The sequence below is a fragment of the Mastacembelus armatus genome, unplaced genomic scaffold (assembly GCF_900324485.2).
Source record: "Mastacembelus armatus unplaced genomic scaffold, fMasArm1.2, whole genome shotgun sequence".
Lineage (NCBI taxonomy): Eukaryota > Metazoa > Chordata > Actinopteri > Synbranchiformes > Mastacembelidae > Mastacembelus > Mastacembelus armatus.
In genome coordinates, this window is record NW_022872939.1 from 1690210 (window position 1) to 1705947 (window position 15738).

The 15738-nt window shown below is 41.6% G+C and overlaps 2 protein-coding genes and 1 pseudogene across 2 annotated transcripts in view; 1 reads left to right on the forward strand and 2 right to left on the reverse strand.

Annotated features, from left to right (window-relative positions):
• LOC113137743 (NACHT, LRR and PYD domains-containing protein 12-like) overlaps positions 1–15738 on the reverse strand; it is an 884868-nt gene that overhangs the window by 800269 nt on the left and 68861 nt on the right. The window lies entirely within an intron of this gene.
• LOC113137738 (zinc finger protein 208-like) overlaps positions 1–15738 on the forward strand; it is an 852137-nt pseudogene that overhangs the window by 674529 nt on the left and 161870 nt on the right.
• LOC113137744 (zinc finger protein 665-like) overlaps positions 1–15738 on the reverse strand; it is a 323439-nt gene that overhangs the window by 19155 nt on the left and 288546 nt on the right. The gene's annotated exons all lie outside the window — the stretch shown is intronic.

Sequence of the window (15738 nt, forward strand, 5' to 3'; positions counted from 1 at the left end):
TATCTACAATTATAATAAAATATAGTAATAAATTCAGTGCAACAAATGGAAAACATTTGGAAACAAAGTGTATTTATGGAAGTGAGAGCTCCATGGACCCTCCACTCTGTGATGAGTGCTTGTGTGACTGTGGCTATATAGTGTTTTCAGACTTAAACTATGAGCACCACCATGTGCATGGTGTCACTGTAAAGCAAACACTGAGGGTTCATATGATGTGTTTCACTTCCTTCTAGATCCAACATGGATTAGATGGTATACAAATAATAAATCAGATGTTCAAAGGCTGTAAATAAGTCACTGTGTGGGCTGTTAGACTGACATTTACATCATATGTCCCTCAGCATGTCTATAATGTCTGCACCAAATTTTACTCTGACACAAAGCAGTGAGTCCAGAGAGCACAGCTGCAACCAAACCCCATCAGGAGGCTCTAGAGGTCATCACAGCCACTGGATGCTGATAGATCCTTCAGATACAGATGGGACTCAACATGTTGAAATGGATGTTGCTAAATGTTAGAATAAGGGCATTGTAAATTGCTAACTGTGTTATGAGAATTGTCATTTTGCAGACAGATTTATGTAAAGGGTGCAACCAGGCATGTCACAGTCAAGGATGTTCTCTGTTTTTCTGTGCAAATCACCAAGACATGTAAAGATATGGATGTGAACTCTGTATGAACTTTGAAGTTAACCTATGTTTCAACTCTCCCCTATTGTGTAAAGTGAGATGGTGCCTGGAAGTCATGTAACCACATCACATATAAATTAAAGTGTTCTGGGCGAGCTCGGGGCTGCGCAGCCGGGGACAGCACCGAGTGTGTGTCTCCTAAAAGTCACGAGCTCAACCTAGAACAAAGAAAAGAAAGTCTCTGTGTAGATGTTTGATTAGAACCAACACTAAATGTTGTGTTGTCTATAAACGTTCATCAGAACAAATGAGTAACAAGATGTCATAAATTCACTTGTCATTATTATTAATTAAAGCAAAGTTATTTTCTCAACACTTACATAATATAAACAGAACTTTTTTTTAGAAATTTAGTGAAATACCTACAGTTATAATAATCCATCCATCCATTATCTATACCTGCTTATTCCTAACCAGGGTCACCGGGATGTTCTGGAGCCTATCCCAGCTCTTTTTGGGTGAAAGGCAGGGGTTCTCTTCAATCTCTTCCCACAGTCCAAAAACATGTATGTCAGGTTGATTGGTGATTGGAAATTGCCTATAGGTGTGACTGTGTTCGTCTCTACTGTGTTTGTTGGTTTCCTCTCATTCAAATGAGACATGATGTCAGCAGTAACCTAACCTAACTGGAACACACACAGCAACAGTTTTTTCAGTCCTCAAAGTCCACTAAGGGAACATTATTATAGCGTGTTTATAAATAACAGATTGTTCCTGACAGGCTTCAAACCTGCATGGGGAGATCCCAATGGATTTCAAGCCCATCACCTTAACCACTCGGCCACAACAATTTGTTCATGTGCTGAATTTGATATATTTAAAACAAAAAACAATGTGATGTTTCTAAGTATTTAACTATATCATTTTAAAAGTAAGCCCTGTGATGGACTGGTGACCTGTCCAGGGTGTACCCCTGCCTTTCACCCAAAGAGAGCTGGGATAGGCTCCAGCAGATCCCCATTACCCTAATTAGGAATAAGCAGGTATAGATAATGAATGAATGAATGAATATTTAATATTGCTGACTCCTGAGAAACAGGAAGAATAACTTCTTGAAAATCTCCCAATAAATTATTTTTGATTTTGTTTATTTCAACATTTTATGAGTGTTTTTTAATAAATATTAAATTCTGAAACTACTAAGTGTTATGAGAATTGCCTGTTAACAGTTAAATGTGTGTTATACACAGCCTGGCCAGCTCAGTCAGTAGAGCATGATATTCTTAATCTCAGGATTAGGGTTATGTTTGAGCCCCACTTTGGATGGTGGTGATTCTACAGGAGAGCTCCATGTGTTGAGAAGAGGTAATGTGACTTCAGGGTGGTAATAGGAGAGGGTGTTTCAGTGTCATTAAATAAACACAGATGAGTGACTGTGTCATAAATGACTACAGAATTGCTTCCAAATCAAAACAGCATTGACTAAGTGGAACTTCCACATATACATTATTAGTCTTTAACAGCAGCTGTTCTGTTCTGTGTTGAAAAGATTATAGACCCTGAGCATTTGGGCAGTCTCAGCAGGATGCTTAGCTCTAGGGTAACGTTGGGAAGGATAGAAGCCCATCCTTCCATGTTGACACCTCAAAACATAGTCATAACTAAAGAGAAGCTTACTGTTGTCCATTTTTGTAGATTAGGTTAAACCTTAAATCTTAGAAGATGCACCTCCTGACATGGGGCTCAAGCCCACAACCCTGAGATTAAAAGTCTCGTGTTCGCCCAACTGAGCTATTCAGTTTTGCTTTTTACTATTAAGAAGGTCATGATTTAATAGTCATCCAGACCTGCCCCACTCACACAGCTAAACTGTGGTGCAGCAGAAGCGTGCTTGGCCCATAACCTAATGGTTCATGGATCAAAACCATATTCCTCTGTGTTACAAGACAGTCAGTGCCTTTGGTGAGTCAGCTAAGTATGCCCATGCCTCTTCAAATGTACAGTGGAACCTGACTGCCTCCACTAATTCATGGTAGGCTGAGGAGTAGTGGGCAAAAGCCTCCTACCAGTGGACATAGAGAAGTTGAAACTGTCATCACACATATTGCTGTACTGTATGCATTATACTCTGTATACATTACAATCATCACACTCTCATGGATTAAATTTTTGTTTAAAAAGGGTAGATGTGTTATTTTCTTCTAAGTTTTTAATAATCAGTATTTGAAATGCTCAGACTGGGCAGCAAAAAAGAGATGAGCTCACAACACAGGTTGAGAAAGAAAAGTTTTATGTTTGATCTGCAACTGGTAATGTGTTAAAATCAGCACCTTAATTTAAAGGGGACTTACTAAGATAAGCAATGCAGCCTATTTAATAGTTAAGTTCTGTCACGGAACAGAAGGACATTCATCTTCTGTCACATCTATGAAGTATTTCAACTCACAGAGAGGGAGGTGGAACAGATTTCCAGAGGTGAATGTATTAATGTACTTTATCATTCTGTAAACCTTCAGCTGCAGGATGTGTAAGATCATCAACTTCCAGAACACAGGTTTTATAGCAACAAATTCCTTTCAATCACCCCTAAATTTGAACCCCAAATCCCTGGTTTAAAAGGCAGTGCCTTATCCATTAGGCCACTGGGATTTCATAGGACTCTGTTGGAAATTGTATCCATAAAGTTTCATTACAATATCAGTCTGGAATGGCTTCAGAGCCTCTGACCCTCAATATAAAGAAGCCGGTGATGATGAGAAATAACTTATGGTTCTACAGAAAGACCACCACTTTCTGCTTAGTACAAACCAGCGTTGGTGCAGAGGACAGACATCAATAAATGCTGCATTCATCATCCTCTCTGTGACCACATTGTCCTGCAAACCACGACCTCCTCTGATCTCATAGGCTGTGTTATTTCTCTGTTTTGGAAAAGGTGGTTGTTAGGGTGGATGGGTGGGAGACTAAGCTCAGGACAGACTAATTTACAGCATAGGCCAATTTTGTTATTGCCATATCAAGAAACCTGTAAACTACACAGAAGCCAAGTAAATAATATTACAAGGCTTTATTCTAGCAGTAGCGTACTTACTTATTCACATTTCTACAACATATTGTTGCATAAACCTATATTATGAACAGTATGTATCAAATATGTCCTAGGTGTTATCATTTTTCATGTTAGCTTATTTATAATATTGCTTTTTTTTAGGAGGAGAGCTGTGCTACTGGCGATATAAAGGCACTGCAAAAACAATAAAAACAAAAGTAGTTTGTGGAGCTGATGAGGCAAATGCCATATTTATTGATTTTCATGCCAGCCCTACTGGTGCTCACTGTGGCCAGAACAAAACACGTGAGGCCATATCAAAATGATTTTACTGACCAGGGATGTCTGTGAATATCAACAACTGGGTAATTCAGCTCATAAGTAAGTTATGCTAGAGTTACTAGACCATTTAAGTAAGTCATGCAAAGATAAAAAAATTTCACAATTGGGCACATTCACGCTCTGGTGGGTAAGGGGGGCAGGCATGGGGGTCAATAAGATTTCAGGTGTAGCCAGTGTCACCCCCAACCACTCTGGTGGCAATGACCTTGCATATGTGCATTTTTTATATATCATTTCATTATTTTTCTTGATGGTTGAAGATGTTTTTAACCTCTTCAAATGTGAGGTAACTTTAGCTTTGACAGTTACTTGTGTAAAATAAATAGATCTTACCATTTAAATTAAAGAAAAAAACAAAAACAAAATGCTTTGAACATGTATGCGCAAAACCTGTCATCCTGTTGCCTGTAAAATTGTAACTGCCTGAAAATATTTCTAGGGGAAACACTGAGAACACTGTCTGCCAACACATTATTATCCATCCATCCATCCATTTTCTACCGCTTATCCGGGGCCGGGTCGAATCAGGGATACCCAGACTTCCTTCTTCACTTCCTCCAGCTCTTCCGGGGGGACACCGAGGCTTTCCCAGGCCAGCCGGGAGACATAGTCCCTCCAGCGTGTCCTGGGTCTTCCCCGGGGCCTCCTCCCGGTGGGACATGCCCGGAACACCTCCCCAGGAAGGCGCCCAGGAGGCATCCGAAACAGATACCCGAGCCACCTCAACTGACTCCTCTCGATGTGGAGGAGCAGCGGCTCTACTCCGAGCTCCTCCCGGGTGACCGAGCTCCTCACCCTATCTCTAAGGGAGCGCCCGGCCACCCTGCGGAGGAAGCTCATTTCAGCCGCTTGTATCCGCGATCTCGTTCTTTCGGTCATGACCCAGAGCTCATGACCATAGGTGAGAGTAGGAACGTAGATTGACCGGTAAATCGAGAGCTTCGCCTTCCGGCTCAGCTCCTTCTTCACCACAACGGACCGGTACACCGACCGCATTACTGCTGCCGATGCCCCGATCCGACCCGGATAGTATCTTTAAAGTTCTGGCTTTACGGAGAGCTTTTTATGTTAGTAGACAGTTTTTTCCAGGCTAGAAAAATTTCCTCTAAATTTGTGGAACGCCACTTCCTTTCCAGCCTTCGTGATGCCTGCTTGAAGGTACGAATATGTAAATTATCCCATGGGGCTAATCTCGTCTGATTCACTAACTTCTTTTTCAGAGGGGCCACAGTATCAAGCGTTTCACGCAGGGAGGCTACAGTGCTGTCGACAATATGATCAATTTGGTAGGGAGTGGGATTGAAGCAGCTGCCCTCCACTATTTTTATACTTGGCATAGATGTAAATAAAGATGGAATCATTTTCTTAAATTTATTAACAGCGTGGTCGGATAAACATCTGCTGTAGTGGAATTTTCTTCCAAACGCTGCATGATCCATCATTTTAAATTCAAAAGTTATTAAAGAATGATCTGACAAAACAGGATTTTGGGGAAAAACTATTAGATGTTCAATTTCGATGCCGTAGGTCAGAACAAGATCAAGGGTGTGATTGAAACAGTGGGTGGGTTTATCAACATTTTGAGTGAAACCAATTGAATCTAATATAGAATTAAATGCAGTGCTGAGGCTGTTATTTTCAACATCTACATGAATGTTAAAATCTCCCACTATAATGACTTTATCTGAACTAAGCACTAAATCAGACAGAAAGTCAGGAAATTCAGTTAAAAACTATTAGAAAGGGACAGGTGGATGGTACACAATGACAAGTAGAACTGTTTTTTGTGTTTTCCAGTTTGGATGTGAGACTGGGGGACTGAGGGGGGTTGATTCATTCAGACTGACATATTCATCCTGCTGCAACCAGGTTTCAGTAAGATAAAGTAGGTCAATTTGGTGATCAGTTAAAGTCATTTACTAACAGAGATTTAGATGAAAGAGACCTGATATTTAATTTTTATTAAGTTTTTGTGAATAACTCCTCTTATGTTAACATCTGATTTATTTGATTTTTATGTTCGAGGAGCAGACACAATCTCTATGTGGTTTGAGGGGGGCGGCGGCTCTAAGGAAACTGCAGAGAGGCGTTTTAGACTGAGTCTCTGCGTCCCGGTCCCCACTCTGGATTGTCAGGCTTTAGGTTGGCTAATAAACTCGGCCAAATTTCTAGAGATGAGAGCTGCACCATTCAAAGTTCAAATATCTTTTCATGTGACAACACTGAAGAAATGCTACAATGTAAAGTAGTGAGTTTACAGCTTGTGTAACAGTGTAAATTTGCTGTCCCCTCAAAATAACTCAACACACAGCCATTAATGTCTAAACCGCTGGCAACAAAAGTGAGTACACCCTTAAGTGAAAATGTCCAAATTGGGCCCAAAGTGTCAATATTTTGTGTGACCACCATTATTTTCCAGCACTGCCATAACCCTCTTGGACATGGAGTTCACCAGAGCTTCACAGGTTGCCAATGGAATCCTCTTCCACTCCTCCATGATGACATCACAGAGCTGGTGGATGTTAGAGACCTTGCACTCCTCCACCTTCTATTTGAGGATGCCCCACAGATGCTCAATAGGGTTTAGGTCTGGAGACATGCTTGGCCAGTCCATCACCTTTACCCTTAGCTTCTTTAGCAAGGCAGTGGTCATATTGGAGGTGTGTTTGGGGTCGTTATCATGCTGGAATAATGCCCTGTGGCCCAGTCTCTGAAGGGAGGGGATCATGCTCTGCTTCAGTATGTCACAGTACATGTTGGCATTCGTGGTTCCCTCAGTGAACTGTAGCTCCCCAGTGCCGGCAGCACTCATGCAGCCCCAGACCATGACACTCTCACCACCATGCTTGACTGTAGGCAAGACACACTTTTCTTTGTACTCCTCACCTGGTTGCTGCCACTCACGCTTGACACCATCTGAACCAAATAAGTTTATCTTGGTCTCATTAGACCACAGGACATGGCTCCAGTAATCCATGTCCTTAGTCTGCTTGTCTTCAGCAAACTGTTTGTGGGCTTTCTTGTGCATCATCTTTAGAAGAGGCTTCCTTCTGGGACGACAGCCGAGAAGGGCAATTTGATGTAGTGTGTGGCGTATGGTCAGAGCACTGACAGGCTGACCCCCCACCCCTTGAACTTCTGCAGCAATGCTGGCAGCACTCATATGTCTATTTCCCAAAGACAACCTGTGGATATGACGCTGAGCACGTGCACTCAACTTCTTTGGTCGACCATGGCGAGGCCTGTTCTGAGTACAACCTGTCGTGTTCAGCTCAATTTCTGGGTCTTGGCAATCTTCTTATAGCCTAGGCCATCTTTATGTAGAGCAACAATTCAATTTTTCAGATCCTCTAAGAGTTCTTTGCCATGAGGTGCCATGTTGAATTTCCAGTGACCAGTATGAGAAACTGAGAGCGATAACACCAAATTTAACACACCAGCTCCCCATTCACACCTGAGACCTTGTAACACTAACGAGTCACATGACACCGGGAAGGGAAAATGGCGATTGGGTCCAATATGGACATTTTCACTTAGGGGTGTACTCATTTTTTTTGCCAGCGGTTTAGACATTAATGTGTGTGTTGAGTTATTTTGAGGGAACAGCAAATTTACACTGTTATACAAGGTGTACACTCACTACTTTATATTGTAGCAAAGTGTCATTTCTTCAGTGTTGTCACATGAAAAGATATAATAAATTATTTACAAAAATGTGAGGGGTGTACTCACTTCTGTGAGATACTGTACATCCAGGGGTAGAATGGCCTCTGTGTAGTGTAAATGGCACCTCATATTTTCTGTAGAGTGTTCTGAGATACTGCTAGGTGCCAAGCAATTCAATTCAATTCAATTCAATTTTATTTGTATAGCGCCAAATCACAATACAAATCATCTCAAGGCACTTTACAAAAACTAAAACTAAAAACCCAACAATTCCCTTATGAGCAAGCACTTGGCGACAGTGGAGAGGAAAAAACTCCCTTTAACGGAAGAAAAAAACCTCCAGCAGAACCGGGCTCAGTTTGGGCGGCCATCTGCCTCGACCGGTTGGGGTGAGTGGATAGAGCAGAGAGAAAAGAACAGCAAAAATAAACAACAAATAGACACTGCAAGTTGGTGGGGCCAGTAACTGCACATCAGCGATAAACAGCTCCAGGACCAGGGACACCTGCAGAAGGTACAGAGAGAGAGAGAGAGAGAGAGGGAGGGAGAGAGCACAAACTAGGGGAGAGAGAGAGCACAAGGTTAGTAACATTCAATGGTGGAATATACATGAGGTGGGAGAGAAGGGGGGGGGGGGGGTAGGGTAGGGGAGCTCAGTGCACCGATGGTCCTCGGGCAGTCTAGGCCTATAGCAGCATAACTAACTAAGGGATGGTTCAGGGTTGCCTGAAGCCAGCCCTAACTATATGCTTTGTCAAAGAGGAAGGTTTTAAGTCTAGCCTTAAAAGTACAGAGAGTGTCTGCCTCCTGAACCCAGGCTGAGAGCTGGTTCCACAGGAGAGGAGCTTGATAGCTAAAGGCTCTGCCTCCCATTCTGCTTTTGAGAACTCTGGGAACCACAAGTAGGCCTGCACTCTGAGAGCGAAGTGGTCTATTGGGATAATATGGTACTATGAGGTCTTTAAGGTATGAAGGAGCTTGATTATGAAGGGATTTGTATGTGAGAAGAAGGATTTTAAATTCTATTCTATATTTTACAGGGAGCCAATGAAGAGAAGCCAATATAGGAGAAATATGATCTCTCTTGCTAGTTCCTGTCAGGACTCTGGCTGCGGCATTCTGGATTAATTGGAGGCTTTTTATTAAGATATTAGGACATCCAGATAGTAATGAGTTACAGTAATCTAGCCTTGAGGAAACAAACGCATGGACTAGTTTTTCTGCATCATTTTGAGACAGGATGTTCCTAATTTTGGAAATGTTGCGCAGGTGAAAGAATGCAGTTCTAGAAATTTGTTTTATGTGTGAGTTAAAGGACATGTCCTGGTCAAAAATAACTCCAAGGTTTTTTACAGTAGTGCTGGAGGCCAGGGCTATGCCATCTAGAGTAGCTATAATTTTAGAAAAGTTATTTCTGAGATTTTTAGGCCCAAATATAATGACTTCTGTTTTCTCCGAGTTTAAAAGTAAAAAGTTACTGGTCATCCAAGCCTTTATGTCAGTTAGACAGGCTTGAAGTCTGGTTAACTGGTTTGTGTTAACAGGTTTAATAGATAGATATAACTGAGTGTCATCCGCATAGCAGTGGTAATTAATAGAGTGCTTCCTAATGATATATCCTAAAGGAAGCATGTACAGGGTGAACAGAATCGGTCCTAGCACAGAACCTTGTGGAACTCCATAACTAACTTTTGTTCGTGTGGAAGGTTCATCATGGACATGAACAAACTGGAATCTGTCCGATAAATAGGATTGGAACCACTTTAACGCTGTTCCTCTGATACCAATCACATGCTCCAGTCTCTGTAATAAGATGTTGTGGTCAATGGTGTCGAATGCTGCACTAAGGTCTAGGAGGACAAGTATCGAAACAAGTCCATTATCTGAGGCTAAGAGAAGATCGTTGGTAACTTTCAACAGTGCTGTTTCTGTACTATGATGTGCTCTAAATCCTGATTGGAAATCTTCAAATAGTTCATTCCTGTGTAAGTGGTCTGATAGCTGCTTAGCAACAGCTTTTTCTAGGATTTTAGAAATAAATGGCAGGTTGGATATTGGTCTATAATTAGCCAAGACACCTGGATCAAGACTAGGCTTTTTGAGTAAAGGTTTGATTACTGCAGTCTTAAAGGCCTGTGGTACGTAGCCTGATACTAGAGATAAATTTACCAAGTCCAATAAAGATGAGTTCATTAATGGCAGGGTGCCTTTAAGCAGTCTAGTCGGGATGGGGTCCAAGAGACACGTTGATGATTTCGATGAAGCAACTACTGATGTAAATTCAGAGAGATCTATAGGAGAGAAGCAGTCTAAACATAACTGAGGTCCTACAGATGATTCAAGAGCTACTGTAGTAAAAGATTCATTTATTGCAGGTATAGGAAGCATCTGCTGAATTTTATCTCTAATAGTTGTGATTTTATTTGTAAAGAAACTCATAAATTCATCACTGCTGAGAGCTAAGGGAACACTGGGCTCAACGGAGCTGTGGCTTTTTGTCAGCCTGGCTACAGTGCTGAAAAGAAACCTGGGATTGTTCTTATTTTCCTCTATTAGTGATGAATAGTATGCAGTTCTGGCTTTACGGAGAGCTTTTTTATATGTTAGTAGACTGTTTTTCCAGGCTAGAAAAATTTCCTCTAAGTTTGTGGAACGCCACTTCCTTTCCAGCCTTCGTGATGCCTGCTTTAAGGTACGAACATGTAAATTATACCATGGGGCTAGTCTTCTCTGAATCACTAACTTCTTTTTCAGAGGGGCTACAGAATGAAGCGTTTCACGCAGTGAGGTTACAGCGCTGTCAACAACATGATCAATTTGGTAGGGAGTAGGATTAAGGCAGCTGCCCTCCATTATGTTTATACTTGGCATAGATGCAAATAAAGATGGAATCATTTTCTTAAATTTATTAACAGCGTCCTCCGGCCTCTTATCCTTATTGTAGGAAGCTTCATTGCTGAACGGATTCACTGACTTGGTCTGAATCCGTCGACGGCCTGTATAATTGTCCCTGTGGGTGTATTGTTTTTTTTTTTAATCTTATTTCCCTGTACTTCCCATAATTTTGTATAATTCTTGGGGGGTGAATGTAACCGGGTTATAAGTTATCTTTATGTTTTTCTTTATTATTATACAAAACAAAACAATTATACAAAACAATGTTCACCGTGACATGCCTGGGTAGGAAGACCTCCATCCACTAGGGCTCGTACTTGAGTGAATGTGAAATGTCTGTCTTCTTCTCCTTCCCTTTTCCTGTTTGGAACTGCTGTGGGAGAGGAGCTGTTGAGTGGAATGTTTATCGGAGGGTCTTTTTGTGTTTTGTTTTGAGTACCAGGTACAAGAATAAAAGGCAGTGTTCAACCAAAAACGCTGTGTCACTGTTTGTGCTCAACGCCATGCTCAAACTACACAACGCAGAGTTTCTCGGAGTATGTCGAGAGCATCAAAAGATCTGAGTACACATGGTGACGATGAAAGAGAGAGAGAAGCAGTTTTCCATGCTGGTGCGATAATCAACTGCTGACTCACCCTCCTTTTGTCGGGTATTATGAATCTCAGGCCAGCAGACTCTCAAAGGAAATGCAGCACGCACAGCTTCATACAGGGTGTCCATTGTGGCGGTGAATTGTTGTGACCCTACTGATGCTCTGTTGTGGGTCGGACGTTTCCCCATCGGAGTTTGACAAACCTGCAACACATAACTTCTACTTTCTTGCCTTACGTTTCTGTTTTGTCCTTCTTATTCTCCTCAACATCACTTTTCTAACTTTACCATTAATTCTGCAGCTGATTTTTTTCTTTTACTTCTGCCTCCCTTTCTCACTCTTGAAAAGAGTGCCAATTTATTTTTTCCTTCTTTGCCTTCCTTTTTACACTTCCTCTTCTCTTTCTTGTAACAACATTCTATAACCACACATTTACCTCATCTACCATCATTTAGAACTGGGGCTGGTACTTACACTTTCATTGGGCTTATAACACACACACAATAATTTCTCATTCACACTGATCTTCCCATCTCATCGTATGGTCAGATCTCATCACGCAAACACTAACTTTGGATGACTCACTCCAGCCAGGTAGGTTTGTATGACACTTTCGTTCCGAGCAACGAGTCACCACAAAGCTTACAAAATGATCACTTAATTCATATGCCCATTCATTATAGGGGACATATTCTAAGACTGTTCTTATTGACAGTAATAGCTCACTCCTCGTAGACATAGTGTACTTCTCATTAACAATAACAGCTTACTTCTCATTAACAATAATAGCTTACTTCTCCAGTACTGTATTAATTTTCATGTTTTCCACACACGGGTCGTTTCCTTAATAAACCATTTGGCTTCCCATAGGAAGATTACTTTTGTAATCCTCAGCCAGTGGAGTTTTCTCAATGTTTCTTTTTTTTTCTTCTTTTTGTTTTTTTAGGATTATTTTTTCGTCATCTGGTGTCTGTCCCTCAGACTCACTGGTCCTTACCATGAAGGGATTACAAAGATCACGTGACTGCCATGTCTCTTAAGGCCAACAAACACACACCTAGGGCTTTTCTATTCGACACGGACCAAAAACATACCAAAAACATACCAAGTTTCCTTAAACCAACACTTAACAGACATACACAAGAAATGATTCATAACACCTACTCACTTATTAAATGAATGGAGCATCCACTGTCCGCCACCCGTTCTGACCTCAGACGGGATCCAGCCCTCCGTTTGTCAGAGCGGAAATTTCCCTTTGTTTATAAATTTTACCACCAGTGGTTCCTTCGGTCTATAACAGGTGCTGGTCAGTGGCATGTCCATCCCATCCTCGTCGCCAAATTGTCGTGGAAATTTCTTTGTTTGAGAGTTGCTAATTCTCAGAAACAAACAGCGTGATGAATCATCTCAGGTTTAATCACAGGCGCCCGGAGAGAAATCTACAGAATTCTCTCTCTTTCTGTTACAGATTCAGGTTTATATAGCTTGACAAAAAGGGGTGGACACATATTGGAAAAGACCCTACATGTTTGTTCAGGTGTCCTCTATCTTCAGGCCTCTACCAGAACTAAACAAATTGTTGGCAGCTTAATCCTGAAATTTCAGGTTTGAGGCCATTTATGAAGGCATTCTTTAACTGCTATGCATAAGGCCCATCACCATTCTGTGCAGCACCTTCAGGTACTGGTATTCCACTATGAGTGTTAAACACCTCTTTCAGTCTGTTAAAATAAGCCAGCACTCCCTTTGAGGCTGAGGCACAGAATCAGAAGACGCTGTGTGAGGTAATACTGCTCCACCAACAGCACCCTCTTCTCCCTGTGGAGGCTGAGCCAGTGGTGGATTGTTGGGACAGAAGTCCATCTCTGGTCTCTCTTTTCAAAATTCAATCACGTCACTCCTCTCCCCTCACAGCAGATCCCAGCCTCTCAATGCTCTAAACCATTTCCCTATGGGACTGGGGCGGAGGGCCTTCAGTCAGGAGTATTGGACTCCCCTGTGTACGGTTTGTGGGTCCAAACCTGGAAAAAAGAGGACATATTGGAATCCAGGACGAGCCCCCAAATTTGTTAGGTAAATTCTTTTAACAAATAGGTCCAGAGGACGAACTTTGGTAAGATTATATAGAAGTTTTACTTGCAAACAGTAAAAGTCACACAGCACCTTGGTACAGCATGAGGATCACTGGCTGCTTGCAGTCCAACACATCAGTTTTCATGGTAACACAAAAGGGAGGTGATTTCTCACAGAAAGACATCTTGACCTTTATCAAATAGTCAAGGTTAGAGCAAACTGTTCTCACTGAGAGCAACAATTATATTTCCACAGTACACAATTCAGAAGTGTTTCAGTTACAATCAAGCCCGAAATTATTCATACCCCTGGCAAATTCTGGCTTAAAGTTACTTTTATTCAACCAGCAAATTTTTTTCTATATTAGAAATATCACAGGCGTCTCCCAGAAGAAAATAAGACGATGGACAAGAGGCATCATTGTGGAAAAAATTGGCATGTGAATAAAAGTAACTTTAAGTCAAAATTTGCCAGGGGTATGAATAATTTCGGGCTTGACTGTATACTAAAGTAAGGTAGATTAGGTCATTTGAGGGTAAACATTTTTGATTTCTCTAACAATTCTACCTAGACAAACTGCAAGTTGATTGCACTTTTAATAAGCAATAATAAATGCTTGAACCCATGACTGTTATTAGCACCATGCTCTAACCATCTGAGCTAACCAACCAGTGTCAGCCACTAGGACCAGTAAAGTCAAGAAGGAAATATTGGGATTAATGTTTTGTTCCAGCATGGAGGGTGGGTGGTTAGCATTGTTGCCTCACAGCAAGAAGGTTTCTAGTTCGAAACCTAGCAAGGGCCTTTCTGTGTGGAGTTTTAATGTGCATGGGTTTTCTCCAGGTATTTTGGTTTCCTCCCAAAGTCCAAAAACATGTATGTCAGCTTGACTTATGATTCTAAATTGACCATTGTCTGCCTATATGTGGCCATGGTATGGAAAGTTTGGAGGAAGTGAAAAACTTCTCAGGAACTGGAGCTAAGAAGAATTAACTGTTAATGCTATAAAAGAGGCAAAAGTTGATCATGGTCTGAAAGCTCAATGGTGGGGGAGCAAATGTAACTTTTTATAAGTCACCTGTTTTCACAGTATAAACATCATTGAACTGAAAAAGTATTAGGATTATTTGTTTCATAACAGATCTCAGATTCATGTCATACCAAAGTCTTCCCAGCACATGACAACATTTGTGATTCTCAGTGCTCATTTTTCTTTATATTGATACAACATGTCATGACAGCAAATCTATTAGACACAAAGCTTGAGATAAGAGGATTATGGGAACTACAATAATTTTTGCCTTATTATTTAGTAATGTACTGGGGGTTAGAGGCCAGAGTTTGTGCGTACAGGGGGCAGGTAGGGCAGAGCTAGGAGAGAGTTTGGCTTCCTGACAGCCTGGTGGGTAAAGCTTCAGACTCATCAGCCTCCTCCCTAATGGGAGCAGACTAAAGAAGCTGCGTGATGGGTGGGTGGGATTACCTGCAATACCGATGGCTTAGTGAGTGAGACAGGTGCTGTAGATGTCCTGGAGGGAAGGGAAAGAGACACCGATGATTTTCTCAGCTGCTTTCACTATGCCCTGGAGGGCAGGATCTTGCGGCGGGATGCAGTGCATGAGCCATACCACACAGTGACCCTCCTGGACTAGCCCGAAATGCATTGTGTTTGAGCTAATGAAAAGTTGACTTTTTAGAAATACAAGATTCTTAAAGAACAGCAACACTGCAAATATATGATAAGCCTAAACAATCTGATGCATTACTGTAGATTAAACTACCTAACAGCATATGAGGTAGGTAAAATTAGCCCAACACTTATCCCACTGAAATATAATTTTAGGATGTAGGAGGTTATGTGGGTTCATTTATCGCTTATTTATTTTAATCTCTCATTCGGAAATGAAATGTTGATGAAGTCTAACACTGTATATCCTGAGTAACAAAATCTCTGTGCTTGTGTCTTTAAAACTGCTAGTGTTCTTATTAGAGGTTCCATGGAGCTAAGGGGGAAAACTTGCTTTTGCTCTAAGAGTTTGTTTGGTCCTTTATTTATCTGTATGTTTTAAGTCCCCCCCTTCTCGGGAAAATAGGATAGGTGAGTGGTCGACAGAAGAGGGAGAAGGGAGAAGAGAAAAAAAAATCTTTACTGGCAGATGGCAGAGACTCAGGAAATTCCCTCCCCTCCATACGGTGCGGTCCTGTCCCCTTTGCAGAAAAGCACCCCCAAATCACGATGTTTCCACCCCCATGCTTCACGGTTGGGATGGTGTTCTTGGGATTGTACTCATCCTTCTTCTTCCTCCAAACACGGCCAGTGGAGTTTATACTAAAAAGTTCTATTTTGGTCTCATCTGATCTTCTCCCATGCCTCCTCTGGATCATCCAGATGGTCTTTGGTAAACTTCAGATGGGCCTGGACATGTGCTGGCTTGACCAGGGGGACCTTGCGTGCGCTGCAGGATTTTAATCCAAAGTGGTTTA